We start from the raw sequence: 19,498 nt of genomic DNA on the forward strand, positions 1-19,498 counted from the left end.
GAGGGTGTGGGAGAGGAGAGAGTGTGTGGGAGAGAGGAGAGGGTGTGGGAGAGAGGAGAGAGGGTGTGGGAGAGGAGAGAGTGTGTGGGAGAGAGGAGAGGGTGTGGGAGAGGAGAGAGGGTGTGGGACACCTCATTCAGAAGGGGATGCAGTGAACTTTGGTCTTCTCACTGTTCCAGGAATGACTGCTGTGCTCCCAGGGTGATGCCTGAGGGCCGTTCTCTCCCAGTGACTGGATCACAGTTAACATACTGAGGAAGACATTGACACATGACGTCAGCATATACACTGATCATTCCTGTCACCCTCTGCTTGTTTTTTTTCATTTATCATTTTGATTACACACAGGAAGTGCACAGTGCTTAGCTAGAGGAGAGGGCCGCGAGGCGGCGGGTGAGATGAAGATGAAGAGGAAGACGAGGGTGATGCAGCTTCTCAGATCAATGAGCGTGACGGGCCACCTCTTCCAGCCCAGAGTCTGGAGACCCGTGGAATATTCCTGCCGTTGTTTTCATGAGGTCCTGGGGATCCTCTGCTCTGACACCCCCTCTCTGTCTCTGTCCCGCCCCCCACAGCCTGACTGTCCACCTCTCCCCTCCCTGGGGCCTGGCTCTCTGTCTCCCTGTCTCCCTGTCTCTCCAGCTCCTTCTCTGTCTCCCTGTCTCTCCAGCTCCCTCTCTGTCTCCCTGTCTCTCCAGCTCCCTGTCTCCCTGTCTCCCCAGCTCCCTCCCTGTCTCCCTGTCTCCCTGTCTCTCCAGCTCCCTCTGTCTCCCTGTCTCTCCAGCTCCCTGTCTCTCTGTCTCCCTGTCTCCCTGTCACCCTGTCTCTCCAGCTCCCTCTCTGTCTCCCTGTCTCCCTGTCTCTCCAGCTCCCTATCTCTCCAACTCCATCTGCCCGTCTCTCTGTCTCTCTATCTCTCCGTCTCCCTGTCTTTCTATCTCCCTGTCTTTCTATCTCCCTGTCTCCCTGTCTGTGTCCCGCCCTCTGCGGCCCGGCTCTCGGTCTGTCTCCTGCCCCACGGTGCGGGGAGGTATGAGTGAAGGCAGCGATGGTGGTTAAATACCTCCTGCACTAATAGTAATTGCCATGAGATCTTGTAAACGGGGGTTATTTTTCACCCAGTAATTGGTGACCAACATGATGTCTTAGGATTCGATATTTCATAACCTCTGAATGCCGGCGATCGGCTGTGGAGAAATGGCCTGAGACAGCAGCGTCATTAGGGCCGGAGGTAATGGTGTGTATTGATCAGCGCAGACTGCAAACTCCCTGTTTAAAACAACACTGATCCTCATTAGAGCGCGGAGAGGGGAGGGGTGGGGCCAGACAGCCACACTCACGCACTGCAGGGAATTCACTCCTAATGAAACCATTTAGAATAAGGAACAGAGAGCTCAGCCCCGACAGCTGCCTCCTGCTTCTGTCTGCCAGAGAGCGATTCCTGCCTCCTCTCTTCCTCTCTGCAGCCTATTATGCAGTTTATAACGTGTCTTATCATCCCAAGAAACCTCAGAGTCCTTCACAAGAAAGGATCTGCACACAGTTTAACCTGCAGCAGCCCCTGAAGAATGGCTTACCTTCAGGGTGTCTGACTGGAGCCCTACAACAGCAGTGTCTCACCAGAGATTTGAACCCACGAGCCTCCAGTATTGAGGCCACCACCCTGAGAGCTGCTCGTAATCCCTCTGACTCCGTCTCTCGGTCAGCTGGCTGCTGCTCTGGTGCTCACCGTGGAGCAGTGCACAGTGGCCTCGGGAGGCTCAAGGGGCACAGCTGGGTCAGATGAGATGCCGATCTCAACTGAGGAGATCGTGGAGGAATCATTTTGACAAACAGCCCAACACAATGAACATGTCATCCTTACAGGAGACAGAGCCAGACTCCTCTAGTGAGATAGTGGTAGACTAGTCAACAAGGCCTTTAGTTAAAAAAACATTATATGCTATAGAAAAAATTGAGTCTTAAAGATTCCCTGGGAGTTTAATATACAAAGTCCAGTTATAACTCCCCCTTTCCCCCTTAAATACCCATTGACACTCCCCCTGATACACCCACTGATACACCCACTGACACTCCCCGATACACCCACTGACACTCCCCCAGATACACCCACTGACACGCCCCTGACACACCCCCTGACACTCCTCATGGTACACCCCCTGATAAACCCCCCTGACATGCCCCTGACACACCCCCTGATACACCCACTGACACTCCCCCTGATACACCCACTGACACTCCTCCTGACACTCCTCCTAATACACCCACTGACACTCCCCGTGATACACCCACTGACACTCCCCCTGATACACCCACTGACACTCCCCCTGACACTCCTCCTAATACACCCACTGACACTCCCCATGATACACCCACTGACACTCCTCCTGACACTCCTCCTAATACACCCACTGACACTCCCCGTGATACACCCACTGACACTCCCCCTGACACTCCTCCTAATACACCCACTGACACTCCCCCTGACATGCCCCTGACACACCCCCTGACACTCCCCCTGATACACCCACTGACACTCCTCCTGACACTCCTCCTAATACACCCAGACACTCCTCCTAATACACCCACTGACACTCCCCCTGACACACCCCCTGACACTCCCCCTGATACACCCACTGACACTCCTCCTAATACACATACTGACACTCCCCGTGATACACCCACTGACACTCCCCCTGACACTCCTCCTAATACACCCACTGACACTCCCCCTGATACACCCACTGACACTCCCCCTGACACTCCTCCTAATACACCCACTGACACTCCCCGTGATACACCCACTGACACTCCTCCTAATACACCCACTGACACTCCCCCTGACACACCCACTGACACTCCCCCTGACACTCTCCCTGACACACCCAGTGACACTCCCCCTGACACACCCACTGACACTCCCCCTGATAAACCCACTGACACTCCCCCTGACACACCCACTGACAGTCCCCCTGTGGGCAGGGGGGGTGGACACTGTCTGGCATGCAGAAGGAGTGAGCGGAGCTGCAGGAGGCTCAGTCGCCTCTGTAAGGCTTGCCCTGGCCGCCGCCAGAGAGCTCAGGCTGCTGACGGGAAGGGCTCTGTCCGGGAGTATCGACCCCGGGCTCCGCAGTCACGGCCCGTCCACCAAGCGGAGCCCTGGCTCTGGGCAGTACACGTGAGTCTGTGTCGAGCTTCTCTGTCCAGGCTGTGGTCATTGAGCCTGTCCTCTCTGGACAGCCAGGTCTGCCTGTGTCCAGTTTCTGTGTCCAGACTTGTGGTCATTGGGCCTGTCCTCTCTGGACAGTCAGGTCTGCCTGTGTCCAGTTTCTGTGTCCAGACTTGTGGTCATTGGGCCTGTCCTCTCTGGACAGTCAGATCTGCCTGTATCCAGCTTCTCTGTCCAGGCTGTGGTCACTTCTTTACATCTTAAGGCATGTAAGACACATGATAGGTTGCTATTTGTGGATTTTGCTTCAGTATTCAATTGTATTCAACCATATTTACAGGCTCCTAAATTCCTGTATAATTTGGTCTTGATCTTAGTCTTGTCAGCAGTTTCACAGATTTCCCTCAGACAGAACTGAGAGGGCGAGAGTCAACAGCGCTGTGTCTAACGCTGTGTTTTCTTCCACTGCCTCCCCCAAGGGCGTGTATTGTCTCCCTGACTCTTTGTTCTGTACACAGATGATTGTGAGACTTATCAACACCCAAGACACACAATTACATTTGCAGACGACTCTATGATTGTCAGTCTGTTGCAAGCCGATGAGTGGGGCCAAGGGGCGTGCGTTCGTCACTTGGTGTGAGCAGAACTCTCGCCGAATGTCTCTGAAACCCTCAGACCCCACTCAAACCTGCCTCAGAGGACGATCTGCGGAAACAGTAGACGAGTATAAGTATTTAAGGGCTGTTCTAGACTACAAGTTACACTTTGAGGCAAACATCCATTTTCTTTCTTAAAAAAGGGGGCAACAGCATCTATTTTTCTTAAAGAAGCTCAAAGATTTAAAGGTTGATAATTCCTCGTTGATCATGTGTGATCAGTCTTTGAGTGAATCTGCACTGATCCGCTGGTCTGGGAAAGTGAATCTGAGGAGTAAGAACAAACTGGAGAGTGTTGTCAAACTATGTCAGAAAGGTTCGGATCTTTCAGCCCTGTCCCACGTCAATCCTGCAAAAAGCATATTCCATCCTGAAGGACCCTTCACAGCCCTTGTCTAGTGAATTCCAGTTACAGACACAGATTTCTCACTCTGAGAACAAACAGGTTTAAGTTCTCAGTTATACTGTACCTGCGGCCATAACCCTGCTCAGCAGATGATTCTTCTGGATATGTACATGTGTATTGTTTGTTTGTGTGTTTCCTTATATTGTCTGCAGCTGTAAAACAGATTTCCTCCTGGATAAATAGACTCTCTCTTTCTCTGCCTGGACAGCCTCTCTCCTGTCTCCCCTCTCTCTCTGCTTTCTCTCTGAAAGACAGGCTGCAGCAAGGGGAAAAGACAAAGACAAAGACACACACACACACACACACACCACCACACAAACAACACACACACACACACACACACACACACCACATAGACTACACACACATACACACACCACACACACAAACAACATACACCACACACATACACACACCACATGGACTACACACACATACACACACCACACACCCACACCCACACCACACAGACCCACACACTACACACCCACACACACCCTTACGCACACACCACACACACTACATACACATAAATGCAAACACACATACACACACCACACACACACCCAGACAGTGCCCAGTTCAGCTCCACTCTTGATTCTTGCGGGTGGGTTGTGGACACAGCAGCCAGCACATCTGTACCAAGACGTCCTGATTGTTCTGCTTTCTCTGGCACCTGGGAGGCTTTTAGTTTGTCAGGCTGGTTTTACTTTCGAAATTGTGTCGCTGTGCAGTTTATAGCAGAACAAAGAGCTTTTCTTCACCGCCTGAGGGGAGTGAGAGTGGAGGTGCCACAGCTTAAGAAGAGGAGATTTTTTCAGCTTATTTTCCATTTGCTTGTTAAATATATATTTATTACCAGAGTTAAAAAATGTACTTTAGAAGTGATGTCTTGTTATGAAACGGAGTAAAAAAAGTGATCAAAACAAGCAGGAGTTACAGCAGAATGGGGGTCTTCCACACTGTCCATCAATGACGAGGTCTTATGTGCACAAGGACATAAGACAGGTCACAAACATCAGTGCTCATCAAAACATCTCTTCATCAGTGATGGGGTCTCTGTACTCTTCACTGCTCATCAATGACGAGGTGTCTGTACTCTTCACTCTTCATCAGTGATGGGGTCTCTGTACTCTTCACTCTTCATCAATGATGGGGTCTCTGTACTCTTCCCTCTTCATCAGTGATGGGGTCTCTGTACTCTTCACTCTTCATCAATGATGGAGTCTCTGTACTCTTCACTCTTCATCAGTGATGGGGTCTCTGTACTCTTCACTCTTCATCAATGATGGGGTCTCTGTACTCTTCACTCTTCATCAGTGATGGGGTCTCTGTACTCTTCACTGCTCATCAATGACGAGGTGTCTGTACTCTTCACTCTTCATCAATGATGGGGTCTCTGTACTCTTCCCTCTTCATCAATGATGGGGTCTCTGTACTCTTCACTGCTCATCGATGACGAGGTGTCTGTACTCTTCCCTCTTCATCAATGATGGGGTCTCTGTACTCTTCCCTCTTTATCAATGATGGGGTCTCTATACTCTTCCCTCTTCATCAATGATGGGGTCTCTGTACTCTTCACTGCTCATCGATGACGAGAAGTCTGTACTCTTCACTCTTCATCAGTGATGGGGTCTCTGTACTCTTCACTGCTCATCAATGATGGGGTCTCTGTACTCTTCACTCTTCATCAATGATGGGGTCTCTGTACTCTTCACTGCTCATCAGTGATGGGGTCTCTGTACTCTTCACTCTTCATCAGTGATGGGTTTTTTGTACTCTTCACTCTTCATCAGTGATGGGGTCTCTGTACTCTTCACTGCTCATCAGTGATGGGGTCTCTGTACTCTTCACTGCTCATCAATGATGGGGTCTCTGTACTCTTCACTGCTCATCAATGATGGGGTCTCTTTACTCTTCACTGCTCATCGATGACGAGGTGTCTGTACTCTTCACTGCCCATTCAGAGCTGTGCCGTGATGACATTCTGACACTGGAGTGTGCAGGTCAGGTTGCACAGCCTGTGCTTGGCTGAAGAAGAAGCCAGTGAGAGGATGCACAGTGAGCGATGCTGGTTACCCCCATCCAACTGGGGAGTTCAGGCCCTGCTGCTGACACGAGGACAGGACCTTCAACAGACAGTGATCACAGCCCTGCCTTTCCTCTTTCCTCCTGCCTCCTGGCAATTGTATTAGTTAGAGCCCACTGTCTGTAATGTGAGATTACAGCAATTAGCAATTAGGCGCAGCTCACGGTTCCAGGGAATTTATGCTTCCATCTTCACCTCTGAGATGTGATAGCAGAGGATGTCATTAGGAAATTTTATCACTGCCTGGTAATGGAATCCTGTGTGGCTGAGAAATTGCATTGTCACCGATTTCTGACAGACGAGCCAGAGCCCATCCCAACTCTGACCCTCCCCCTCGCTCCGCTATCACAGCTCCTCGCAGTGCCGGGACACAGCCGGAGAACAGGGACAGGCGCGGGGCCCAGCCAGCGCGGAGCTCCTGGAACAGGTCTGTGGTTATTGCTGAGGCTGAGAAGAGGAAATAATTCAGCAGAGCAGCACACAGACAGGCGCAGACAGCAGGGCAGCAGTTATATCATGCAGGACCTGATCGCAGATGCCCTCCCTGTAGCCCGACCAGACTGCGCTGAGAATATGTCCAAATTCACCCCAGGGGATGGAGGCTGCAGGCTGTGCCCGCCTGTCAGCCTGACGTGGGTTAATACTGCTGAGGGGGCATCAGCTGGGCTTCACTTGAGGGCAGAATCCGCAGCTTTGGGATCCATTCTGCTTTACTGGCTACAGTCCCAGTACCGCGCAGGGCCAGAGGCAGATGATCACGCAGGGCTGACCTCTATGCCAAGTGCGTGTTCGAGCTCTGGGAGCAGGATGGGACACGGAGCGCTGAGAAATCTGCTCCCTCTCGGGGGCGGCCTGCTCCCCGCGCCGTGAACAGCCCTGCCGTTCGGCGGGGTATCAGAAACACAGGGCCCCTCGAACCCCAGCCCCCTCCAGGACGGACATGCAGTTCGGCGCGGTTTTTCTGCGTGATGAAGACGACACGCGTGTGGCATCGGACTTAACAAGTGTTTAAAACGCAAGCCCCGCAAGAAAGAGATCCCGACACACAGAGATAACAGGGGCAGCAGGGAGCTCGCAGGGCCTGATGCAGACACTCCAGGGGCTCCCACTGATGAGTCTGGATGCTGTTTCTTATCTCCCGTCGAAGGGTACCATGGCAACAGGCCACAGGCGAGCGGCGCACAAGACAAGACGTACAGTAAAGGCGCAGTACAAGTACAGGTACAGATACAGGTAGAGATACAGGAACAGATACAAGTACAATACAGGTGATGTACTGTACAGTACAGGTACAGTACAGATACAGCACAGTGCAGTACAGGTACTGGTACAGGTACAGTACAGGAACAACTGCAGTACAGATACAGTACAGTGCAGTACAGGTACTGGTAAAGATACAGTACAGATACTGTTACAGGTACATGACAGGAGCAGATGCAGTACAGTTACAGGAACAGGTAGAGTACACCTACACAGTCACAGTGGTAATGGAGAGGACAGGAACACACACACAGCTACACACTCATAGTGGTAACGGAGAGGACAGGTACATACATACAGCTACACACTCATAGTGGTAACGGAAAGGACAGATACATACACACAGCTACACACTCACAGTGGTAATGGACAGGTACATACTGTACACACAGCTACACACTCACACTGGTAATAAAGAGGACAGGTACATACACACAGCTACATACTCACACTGGTAATGGACAGGACAGGTACATACGCACAGCTACACACTCACAGTGGTAAAGGACAGGTACATACTGTACACACAGCTACACACTCACACTGGTAATAAAGAGGACAGGTACATACGCACAGCTACACACTCACAGTGGTAAAGGACAGGACAGGTACATACACACACCTACACACTCACACTGATAATGGAGAGGACAGGTACATACACACAGCTACACAGGCACTTTCATTCACACACAGACAAAATCACACACACAAATCCCCACAATATACACACACACTGCCCCAGTCCACACTGTTCTCAGAAACTTGAAAAGATATGAAAGAGGTGTCATCTGTTATCTGACACACTCTCACTCTCTGTGTCAGCAACCAGCACCCTGAACTCGTATTAATGACACTGTCTTCTAGCTCCAACCTCTTTGAGCTACAACACTGACCTCCAGCTACAACACACCTGTGCTGTGACACTGACCTCCAGCTACAACAGGCCTGAGCTGTGACACTCATCTCCAGCTACAACACGCCTGAGCTGTGACACTCATCTCCAGCTACAACACGCCTGAGCTGTGACATTCATCTCCAGCTACAACACGCCTGAGCTGTGACACTGACCTCCAGCTACAACACGGCTGAGCTGTGACACTGACCTCCAGCTACAACACGCCTGAGCTGTGACACTGACCTCCAGCTACAACACGCCTGAGCTGTGACACTGACCTCCAGCTACAACACACCTGGACTGTGACACTGACCTCCAGCTACAACACGCCTGAGCTGTGACACTCATCTCCAGCTACAACACGCCCGAGCTGTGACACTGACCTCCAGCTACAATACGCCTGGACTGTGACACTGAGCTCCAGCTACAGCACGCCTGAGCTGTGACACTGACCTCCAGCTACAACACGGCTGAGCTGTGACACTGACCTCCAGCTACAACACGCCTGAGCTGTGACACTGACCTCCAGCTACAACACGCCTGAGCTGTGACACTGACCTCCAGCTACAACACGCCTGAGCTGTGACACTCATCCCCAGCTACAACACGCCCGAGCTGTGACACTGACCTCCAGCTACAACACGCCTGAGCTGTGACACTGACCTCCAGCTACAACACGCCTGAGCTGTGACACTGACCTCCAGCTACAACACGCCTGTGCTGTGACACTCATCTCCAGGTACAGCACACCTGAGCTGTGACACTGACCTCCAGTGTAGCCTCCCGCCCCCTGACCTGTGATGGCGATCTCCAGCTACAACACTCCCAACCTGACCTCCAGCTGACGGGCCCAATTTGGGCCACTGATCCCCAGCTACAACGCGCCTGAGCTACAATGCTGACCTCCAGATTCAAAGCGCCCAAGCTGGAGGAGACACCTGACATGTCAGTGAAGACATTAAAAGTGAAGTACTGTGTGTGAGAATTGGCTCATTGGTTCCTCAGTGAAGTGCCTATCACTCCCTGAAGTAAGTGTTATGCTCTTATCTGATTTGCTAGGGATGTAATTACACTCCTTGTCTTAAATCATAGGGCCCACCAGAAATCCATTCAGCCATTAACATCTGGCTGCATTACACTCATAGTCAGGAAATGGGCTTTTATCTCATTACTGCATGAAACAGACCCTGAGTCAATCCTGAGTCAGACCCTTTCCCGGACAGAGTGTCACCCTGTCCAAACAGCAGCCATGAGCAAGTAACTGACTAGCACTGGACTGAGCTCACTGACTCCCCCGAGACCTGACCCAGTCCAGTCTCCTGCTCCCAGTCCAATCTCCTGTCCCCTGTTCAGTCGAGTCTCCTGCCCCAGTCCAGTCCAGTCTCGTGCCCCAGTCAGGTCTAGTTTCCTGCCCCCTGCCACCAGTCCAGTCCAGTCTCCTTCCTCCTGTCCCAGTCCAGTCTCCTGCCTCCTGCCCCTTGTTCCAGTCCAGACTCCTGCCCCAGTCTAGTCCAGTCTCCTGCCCCTTGTCCCAGTTCAGTCTCTTTCCTCCTGTCCCAGTCCTCCGTCTCAAAGCCCAGTGCTTCACAGCAGTCAGAGGTGCGGTGCTCCGGATCATCTGCAGTCCCTCTTTCCTTCACTTTGATAGGGGCTTTATCTTCATCTCATCTGTCCCTAAAGTTTGCTCCAGAACTGTTGTAGGTCGTATTCTAACCCAGCCTTTCTCTTTTAGTGCTGACGAGAGGTTTGCTCATTGCAGTGGAGCCCTTGAAATTCTCCTGTCCGCGTCTCCTATACAGTGACCTCTGTACCGAGTTTTCGCTGCTCTGATCATTTTTGTTGTCATCTGATGTTTTCTTCTCTAAACAATCTGGTCTTTGCCAATCGTTTTCTCATCCAGTGATTTATTGATCTTTATTTATCTTTTTCTTTGCTGTCATAGACGACTCTCTTGTCTCCACCTTGGCTGATGACGTCTAGAGGCAGACTCCAAAGGCTGGAGTCAAGGCTGTACATGCACAGCTCTTTGATCTTTTCACACCTAATGCAACATGGATCACCTGGGCAGTTAGAGCCACCTGGTTAAAGAGTTTGAGCAGAGCTTGCTGCAGCTCCAAGCTGCTCTGTCTCGGCATCTTGTTGTTTGACTCCATCTTGACCACAGGCCTGTCGTGGCTTGAGGACCTGGAGTTTGTCCAGTCGCTCCTGGGAGTGTAAGGGGTTGTCTTTAACAGCCATTTCCAGAATTCTGAGATTTTCATAGTTATTTTCTTGGTCTAATCCTCCTGCATCGAGTAGCTTTTTGGAAAGATGGCCAGTTCTTTGGGGTTTTGGTTTACTTAAAATTATTCCTCTTTTCCCAACAGCAGTTTTGGTTTGCTGATTCCTCGATGTCTGTGAGTTGCCTGTTTATGTACGTGCCTCTTTCATTCTGCAGGGCGTGTCCCCGTCTCTCTGTGTCCCTCTGCTCCCCCTCTCCTCCTCTGCTGCCCTGAAGCCCAACCCCGAGTTGAGTATTCTGTTTGATCTGCACCCTGTCCTGTTTACAGCCTGCGCCGCGCTGTAAACATCAGCGTGATCACCTGCGGTCAAATTCAGCTTCAGATTTTTGCTGATTTCCACAGGAGATTCGTTTTTCTAGAATATTAGAAAAGGCAGCCGTGCTGCTTTTAATATAGACTGTGTTTGTTTGTGCCCTGGCACAGCCTGGTGTAATGTCCTGTACTGCAGAAGCAGTGTGAGCAGACAGAAGCAGTCAACACTGCCCCCTGCTGGCTGTCTGATCAGAGTTGTTGGGCTCAGGTGCAGTAGCTTCAGTCCCGGCCCAAACTGTTTTCTTTGCAAATATGCTTCATTTTAATTGCAATTTTCACATATGACCTGCAAATTATAGTTTCATATTGCTTTTATCACTGTTTGTAAATGGTTTGAGACACATTAGAATCTGAAAAGGTCCATGTTTTTCAGGAATGGAGATCTTCCATTCAGAATGTCTGGGTATCTGGAAGTCTGGGTCACTGGACATTGAGGAACAGACTGATGGAGAGAGTGCTCACTCTCGGTGAGAGCAGCGTTCTCGGTAAGAACCCTTAATAGACAATATACACTAGCCGAATATTTGACCAAGATAAGAAACAGCAAACAGAAACAGACCCTGAGGAAGTACAGGCTCAGTGACCACAGCCTGGCCATAGAAACTGGGCGACACAGGCAGACCTGGCTGCCCAGAGAGGACAGGCTGTGCTCCCACTGCCAGCGGGGAGAAATAGAGACAGAGGTGCACTTCCTACTGCACTGTGACAGATACTCTGGGATTAGAGAAACATTCTTCCCTAAATTCAGAAATCTAATCCCAGAGTTCCCACACCTGCCAGAGTCACAACAACTCCCAATCCTACTGGGAGAGGGAGGAGGGAACTCAGTTGAACTGGCAGCCCAGTATGTGATCTCCTGTCACAGCCTGAGGAACAGTGAGCCTGTCTCTCAATAATGCTCCATATGTTTGCATGTAACTGTATTTAGATGTGTCTGTATTGTAAAATTTCTGTAAATGTCTGTAGATTGTATGTTAATTATATTTGTGTTGCTTTGGCAACACTGATTATTCATTGGTCATGCCAATAAAGCATCTTGAATTGCAATCAGAACCATAAGGCGGGACGTAGGGCTGTGTGGGGTGGGAGGAGTTACAGCCTTTAGAAAGGAGGTGGAGCCATGATGAATGGGCAGATTCTCAGCATAAGAAAAGAGATAGAGCCAGGGAGAATGGGAGGAGACAGAGACAGGAGGAGGAGACAGAGGCAGGATCAGGAAGAGTGGGAAGAGTCAAGACCATAAATTGAAGGGCAGATTCCAACTGAGTGGGAGGAGACAGAGACAGGAGGAGGAAACAGAGGCAGGATCAGGAAGAGTGGGAGGAGTCAAGACCATAAACTGAAGGGCAGATTCCAACTGAGTGGTAGGAGACAGAGACAGGAGGCGGAGCCAGTGTGAGAGGGGACAGAGAAAGGGGCGGGGCCAGGTAGAGTGGGAAGGGTCAAAGGTGAGAGGTGTGTTGCAGGGTTGTTTTTTGCTGTTTGTTTTGGGTATGCTGCAGTTCTACAGTGCTCCATTCTGAACATCAGAAATCTTTCAGCGTTGTGTGTGCTGTGTGAATGAGGGGATGGTAAGCACGAGTTTGGGTTTGGTATGTTGTTGTGTGTATCGGTGTGTTGCTGCTCTACAGTGCTTCATTCTGAGCACCAGGAATCTCTCAGCACTATGTGTTCTGTGTAGGTCAGGGGGTGTTGAGCAGCTGTGTTGTTGCTGTCTGTTGCTGCTAGCAGTCCTTCATTCTGAGCACCAGTAATCTCTCAGTGCTGTGCGTGTGGTTGTGTGATGCTGCGTGTGTCGAAGTATGTTGCTACCTTACTTTCATTATTGTCCAAGATGGGAAATTTCCTTTGCAGGCAGGACAAAAAGAAATAACACGATACACAATACATTTAACAGAACAGTTGCTATTCTACAGTGCTTCCTTCTGAGCACCAATAATCACAAGCACTGCGTGTGGGTGAGGGGTGAGGTGTCTTGCTGTATGTGTCAGGTATGTTGCTGTGTGTCTCAGATGTTTTGCTACTCTACAGTGCTTCATCCTGAGCACCAGTAATCTCTCAGCGCTGTGTGTGTGAGGGGGTGCTGAGCAGGGGTTAGGGTTAGCTGTGTTGTGGTGTGTGTTACTGTTTTTGTGCGTTGCTGTGTGTGTGTGGTGCTACTCTACAGTGCTTCATCCTGAGCACCAGTAATCTCTCAGCGCTGTGTGTGTGAGGGGGTGCTGAGCAGGGGTTAGGGTTAGCTGTGTTGTGGTGTGTGTTACTGTTTTTGTGCGTTGCTGTGTGTGTGTGGTGCTACTCTACAGTGCTTCATCCTGAGCACCAGTAATCTCTCAGCGCTGTGTGTGTGAGGGGGTGCTGAGCAGGGGTTAGGGTTAGCTGTGTTGTGGTGTGTGTTACTGTTTTTGTGCGTTGCTGTGTGTGTGTGGTGCTACTCTACAGTGCTTCATCCTGAGCACCAGTAATCTCTCAGCGCTGTGTGTGTGAGGGGGTGCTGAGCAGGGGTTAGGGTTAGCTGTGTTGTGGTGTGTGTGTGGTGCTACTCTACAGTGCTTCATCCTGAGCACCAGTAATCTCTCAGCGCTGTGTGTGTGAGGGGGTGCTGAGCAGGGGTTAGGGTTAGCTGTGTTGTGGTGTGTGTTACTGTTTTTGTGCGTTGCTGTGTGTGTGTGGTGCTACTCTACAGTGCTTCATCCTGAGCACCAGTAATCTCTCAGCGCTGTGTGTGTGAGGGGGTGCTGAGCAGGGGTTAGGGTTAGCTGTGTTGTGGTGTGTGTTACTGTTTTTGTGCGTTGCTGTGTGTGTGTGGTGCTACTCTACAGTGCTTTATCCTGAGCACCAGTAATCTCTCAGCGCTGTGTGTGTGAGGGGGTGCTGAGCAGGGGTTAAGGTTAGCTATGTTGTGGTGTGTGTTACTGTGTGTTTCTGTTTTTGTGCGTTGCTGTGTGTGTGTGGTGCTACTCTACAGTGCTTCATCCTGAGCACCAGTAATCTCTCAGCGCTGTGTGTGTGAGGGGGTGCTGAGCAGGGGTTAAGGTTAGCTGTGTTGTGGTGTGTGTTACTGTTTTTGTGCGTTGCTGTGTGTGTGTGGTGCTACTCTACAGTGCTTTATCCTGAGCACCAGTAATCTCTCAGCGCTGTGTGTGTGAGGGGGTGCTGAGCAGGGGTTAAGGTTAGCTGTGTTGTGGTGTGTGTTACTATGTGTCCCTGTTTTTGTGCGTTGCTGTGTGTGTGTGGTGCTACTCTACAGTGCTTCATCCTGAGCACCAGTAATCTCTCAGCGCTGTGTGTGTGAGGGGGTGCTGAGCAGGGGTTAAGGTTAGCTATGTTGTGGTGTGTGTTACTGTGTGTTTCTGTTTTTGTGCGTTGCTGTGTGTGTGTGGTGCTACTCTACAGTGCTTCATCCTGAGCACCAGTAATCTCTCAGCGCTGTGTGTGTGAGGGGGTGCTGAGCAGGGGTTAAGGTTAGCTATGTTGTGGTGTGTGTTACTGTGTGTTTCTGTTTTTGTGCGTTGCTGTGTGTGTGTGGTGCTACTCTACAGTGCTTCATCCTGAGCACCAGTAATCTCTCAGCGCTGTGTGTGTGAGGGGGTGCTGAGCAGGGGTTAAGGTTAGCTATGTTGTGGTGTGTGTTACTGTGTGTTTCTGTTTTTGTGCGTTGCTGTGTGTGTGTGGTGCTACTCTACAGTGCTTCATCCTGAGCACCAGTAATCTCTCAGCGCTGTGTGTGTGAGGGGGTGCTGAGCAGGGGTTAGGGTTAGCTGTGTTGTGGTGTGTGTTACTGTTTTTGTGCGTTGCTGTGTGTGTGTGGTGCTACTCTACAGTGGTTCATTCTGAGCACCAGTAATCTCTCAGCGCTGTGTGTGTGAGGGGGTGCTGAGCAGGGGTTAGGGTTAGCTGTGTTGTGGTGTGTGTTACTGTTTTTGTGCGTTGCTGTGTGTGTGTGGTGCTACTCTACAGTGCTTCATTCTGAGCACCAGTAATCTCTCAGCGCTGTGTGTGTGAGGGGGTGCTGAGCAGGGGTTAGGGTTAGCTGTGTTGTGGTGTGTGTTACTGTTTTTGTGCGTTGCTGTGTGTGTGTGGTGCTACTCTACAGTGCTTCATCCTGAGCACCAGTAATCTCTCAGCGCTGTGTGTGTGAGGGGGTGCTGAGCAGGGGTTAGGGTTAGCTGTGTTGTGGTGTGTGTTACTGTTTTTGTGCGTTGCTGTGTGTGTGTGGTGCTACTCTACAGTGCTTCATCCTGAGCACCAGTAATCTCTCAGCGCTGTGTGTGTGAGGGGGTGCTGAGCAGGGGTTAGGGTTAGCTGTGTTGTGGTGTGTGTTACTGTTTTTGTGCGTTGCTGTGTGTGTGTGGTGCTACTCTACAGTGCTTCATCCTGAGCACCAGTAATCTCTCAGCGCTGTGTGTGTGAGGGGGTGCTGAGCAGGGGTTAGGGTTAGCTGTGTTGTGGTGTGTGTTACTGTTTTTGTGCGTTGCTGTGTGTGTGTGGTGCTACTCTACAGTGCTTCATCCTGAGCACCAGTAATCTCTCAGCGCTGTGTGTGTGAGGGGGTGCTGAGCAGGGGTTAGGGTTAGCTGTGTTGTGGTGTGTGTTACTGTTTTTGTGCGTTGCTGTGTGTGTGTGGTGCTACTCTACAGTGCTTCATCCTGAGCACCAGTAATCTCTCAGCGCTGTGTGTGTGAGGGGGTGCTGAGCAGGGGTTAAGGTTAGCTATGTTGTGGTGTGTGTTACTGTGTGTTTCTGTTTTTGTGCGTTGCTGTGTGTGTGTGGTGCTACTCTACAGTGCTTCATCCTGAGCACCAGTAATCTCTCAGCGCTGTGTGTGTGAGGGGGTGCTGAGCAGGGGTTAAGGTTAGCTATGTTGTGGTGTGTGTTACTGTGTGTTTCTGTTTTTGTGCGTTGCTGTGTGTGTGTGGTGCTACTCTACAGTGGTTCATTCTGAGCACCAGTAATCTCTCAGCGCTGTGTGTGTGAGGGGGTGCTGAGCAGGGGTTAGGGTTAGCTGTGTTGTGGTGTGTGTTACTGTTTTTGTGCGTTGCTGTGTGTGTGTGGTGCTACTCTACAGTGCTTCATTCTGAGCACCAGTAATCTCTCAGCGCTGTGTGTGTGAGGGGGTGCTGAGCAGGGGTTAGGGTTAGCTGTGTTGTGGTGTGTGTTACTGTTTTTGTGCGTTGCTGTGTGTGTGTGGTGCTACTCTACAGTGCTTCATCCTGAGCACCAGTAATCTCTCAGCGCTGTGTGTGTGAGGGGGTGCTGAGCAGGGGTTAGGGTTAGCTGTGTTGTGGTGTGTGTTACTGTTTTTGTGCGTTGCTGTGTGTGTGTGGTGCTACTCTACAGTGCTTCATCCTGAGCACCAGTAATCTCTCAGCGCTGTGTGTGTGAGGGGGTGCTGAGCAGGGGTTAAGGTTAGCTATGTTGTGGTGTGTGTTACTGTGTGTTTCTGTTTTTGTGCGTTGCTGTGTGTGTGTGGTGCTACTCTACAGTGCTTCATCCTGAGCACCAGTAATCTCTCAGCGCTGTGTGTGTGAGGGGGTGCTGAGCAGGGGTTAGGGTTAGCTGTGTTGTGGTGTGTGTTACTGTTTTTGTGCGTTGCTGTGTGTGTGTGGTGCTACTCTACAGTGCTTCATCCTGAGCACCAGTAATCTCTCAGCGCTGTGTGTGTGAGGGGGTGCTGAGCAGGGGTTAAGGTTAGCTGTGTTGTGGTGTGTGTTACTATGTGTCCCTGTTTTTGTGCGTTGCTGTGTGTGTGTGGTGCTACTCTACAGTGCTTTATCCTGAGCACCAGTAATCTCTCAGCGCTGTGTGTGTGAGGGGGTGCTGAGCAGGGGTTAAGGTTAGCTGTGTTGTGGTGTGTGTTACTATGTGTCCCTGTTTTTGTGCGTTGCTGTGTGTGTGTGGTGCTACTCTACAGTGCTTCATCCTGAGCACCAGTAATCTCTCAGCGCTGTGTGTGTGAGGGGGTGCTGAGCAGGGGTTAAGGTTAGCTATGTTGTGGTGTGTGTTACTGTGTGTTTCTGTTTTTGTGCGTTGCTGTGTGTGTGTGGTGCTACTCTACAGTGCTTCATCCTGAGCACCAGTAATCTCTCAGCGCTGTGTGTGTGAGGGGGTGCTGAGCAGGGGTTAAGGTTAGCTATGTTGTGGTGTGTGTTACTGTGTGTTTCTGTTTTTGTGCGTTGCTGTGTGTGTGTGGTGCTACTCTACAGTGGTTCATTCTGAGCACCAGTAATCTCTCAGCGCTGTGTGTGTGAGGGGGTGCTGAGCAGGGGTTAGGGTTAGCTGTGTTGTGGTGTGTGTTACTGTTTTTGTGCGTTGCTGTGTGTGTGTGGTGCTACTCTACAGTGCTTCATTCTGAGCACCAGTAATCTCTCAGCGCTGTGTGTGTGAGGGGGTGCTGAGCAGGGGTTAGGGTTAGCTGTGTTGTGGTGTGTGTTACTGTTTTTGTGCGTTGCTGTGTGTGTGTGGTGCTACTCTACAGTGCTTCATCCTGAGCACCAGTAATCTCTCAGCGCTGTGTGTGTGAGGGGGTGCTGAGCAGGGGTTAAGGTTAGCTGTGTTGTGGTGTGTGTTACTATGTGTCCCTGTTTTTGTGCGTTGCTGTGTGTGTGTGGTGCTACTCTACAGTGCTTTATCCTGAGCACCAGTAATCTCTCAGCGCTGTGTGTGTGAGGGGGTGCTGAGCAGGGGTTAAGGTTAGCTGTGTTGTGGTGTGTGTTACTATGTGTCCCTGTTTTTGTGCGTTGCTGTGTGTGTGTGGTGCTACTCTACAGTGCTTCATCCTGAGCACCAGTAATCTCTCAGCGCTGTGTGTGTGAGGGGGTGCTGAGCAGGGGTTAAGGTTAGCTGTGTTGTGGTGTGTGTTACTATGTGTCCCTGTTTTTGTGCGTTGCTGTGTGTGTGTGGTGCTACTCTACAGTGCTTCATCCTGAGCACCAGTAATCTCTCAGCGCTGTGTGTGTGAGGGGGTGCTGAGCAGGGGTTAAGGTTAGCTATGTTGTGGTGTGTGTTACTGTGTGTTTCTGTTTTTGTGCGTTGCTGTGTGTGTGTGGTGCTACTCTACAGTGCTTCATCCTGAGCACCAGTAATCTCTCAGCGCTGTGTGTGTGAGGGGGTGCTGAGCAGGGGTTAAGGTTAGCTGTGTTGTGGTGTGTGTTACTATGTGTCCCTGTTTTTGTGCGTTGCTGTGTGTGTGTGGTGCTACTCTACAGTGCTTTATCCTGAGCACCAGTAATCTCTCAGCGCTGTGTGTGTGAGGGGGCGCTGAGCAGGGGTTAGGGTTAGCTGTGTTGTGGTGTGCGTTGCTGTGTGTGTGTGGTGCTACTCTACAGTGGTTCATTCTGAGCACCAGTAATCTCTCAGCGCTGTGTGTGTGAGGGGGTGCTGAGCAGGGGTTAGGGTTAGCTGTGTTGTGGTGTGTGTTACTGTTTTTGTGCGTTGCTGTGTGTGTGTGGTGCTACTCTACAGTGCTTCATTCTGAGCACCAGTAATCTCTCAGCGCTGTGTGTGTGAGGGGGTGCTGAGCAGGGGTTAGGGTTAGCTGTGTTGTGGTGTGTGTTACTGTTTTTGTGCGTTGCTGTGTGTGTGTGGTGCTACTCTACAGTGGTTCATTCTGAGCACCAGTAATCTCTCAGCGCTGTGTGTGTGAGGGGGTGCTGAGCAGGGGTTAGGGTTAGCTGTGTTGTGGTGTGTGTTACTGTTTTTGTGCGTTGCTGTGTGTGTGTGGTGCTACTCTACAGTGCTTCATTCTGAGCACCAGTAATCTCTCAGCGCTGTGTGTGTGTGAGGGGGTGCTGAGCAGGGGGTCTCTTTGAAGCTGTACAGCACAGTCCCAGAAGGCCCCTGCTGGCCTGGGGCTTGATTTGGGCTGCTGAGGGGCCGTGGTGACTCTTTGATGGGAGACGAGTCCCCGTTCTCCCGTCTCCCTCTCCTCCTCTCCCAGCCCCTGAAGTCTCCAGACAGCAGAGCCCAGGAGCAGTTCTACCACAGTAGAGCTGCGTGGTAAAAGCAAACTTCAGCCATGTTTCTCCTCAACTTTTATCACATGGCGTGAGTGACTGCTCTGCAGCAGTTATGTTACTTCTCTGTTAATGTTGTTTTTTTAATAGGAAGCTACAACAATTCAGAGTGCTTTCATAGTTATCTTTCTCAGATTCGACACTCTCTCACCTCCTCTCTCTGCGTTACCCCCTGGGCACAGGCAGGCTGTCTCCCTCTCCTCCCGCCTGCGCTTCCGATTCCTGGTCCTCCGTCTGCGAGGCTCTGATCTGTCTAACTGGGAAGGTTAATGTCTGAAGAGCATGGCGACGCAGTGGTCAGCCCTGCCTGCCTGTCGACAGAGGGGGCAGGGGGCGCACCGACCACCACACCACACCGACCGCCTCGGGACTCCCGAGCCCACATTCCTCCAGGGAGTTAAAGTGTTTTACCCA

This window comes from Atractosteus spatula, chromosome 2, assembly GCF_055471065.1.
Source record: "Atractosteus spatula isolate fAtrSpa1 chromosome 2, fAtrSpa1.hap1, whole genome shotgun sequence".
NCBI classification, from domain to species: domain Eukaryota; kingdom Metazoa; phylum Chordata; class Actinopteri; order Semionotiformes; family Lepisosteidae; genus Atractosteus; species Atractosteus spatula.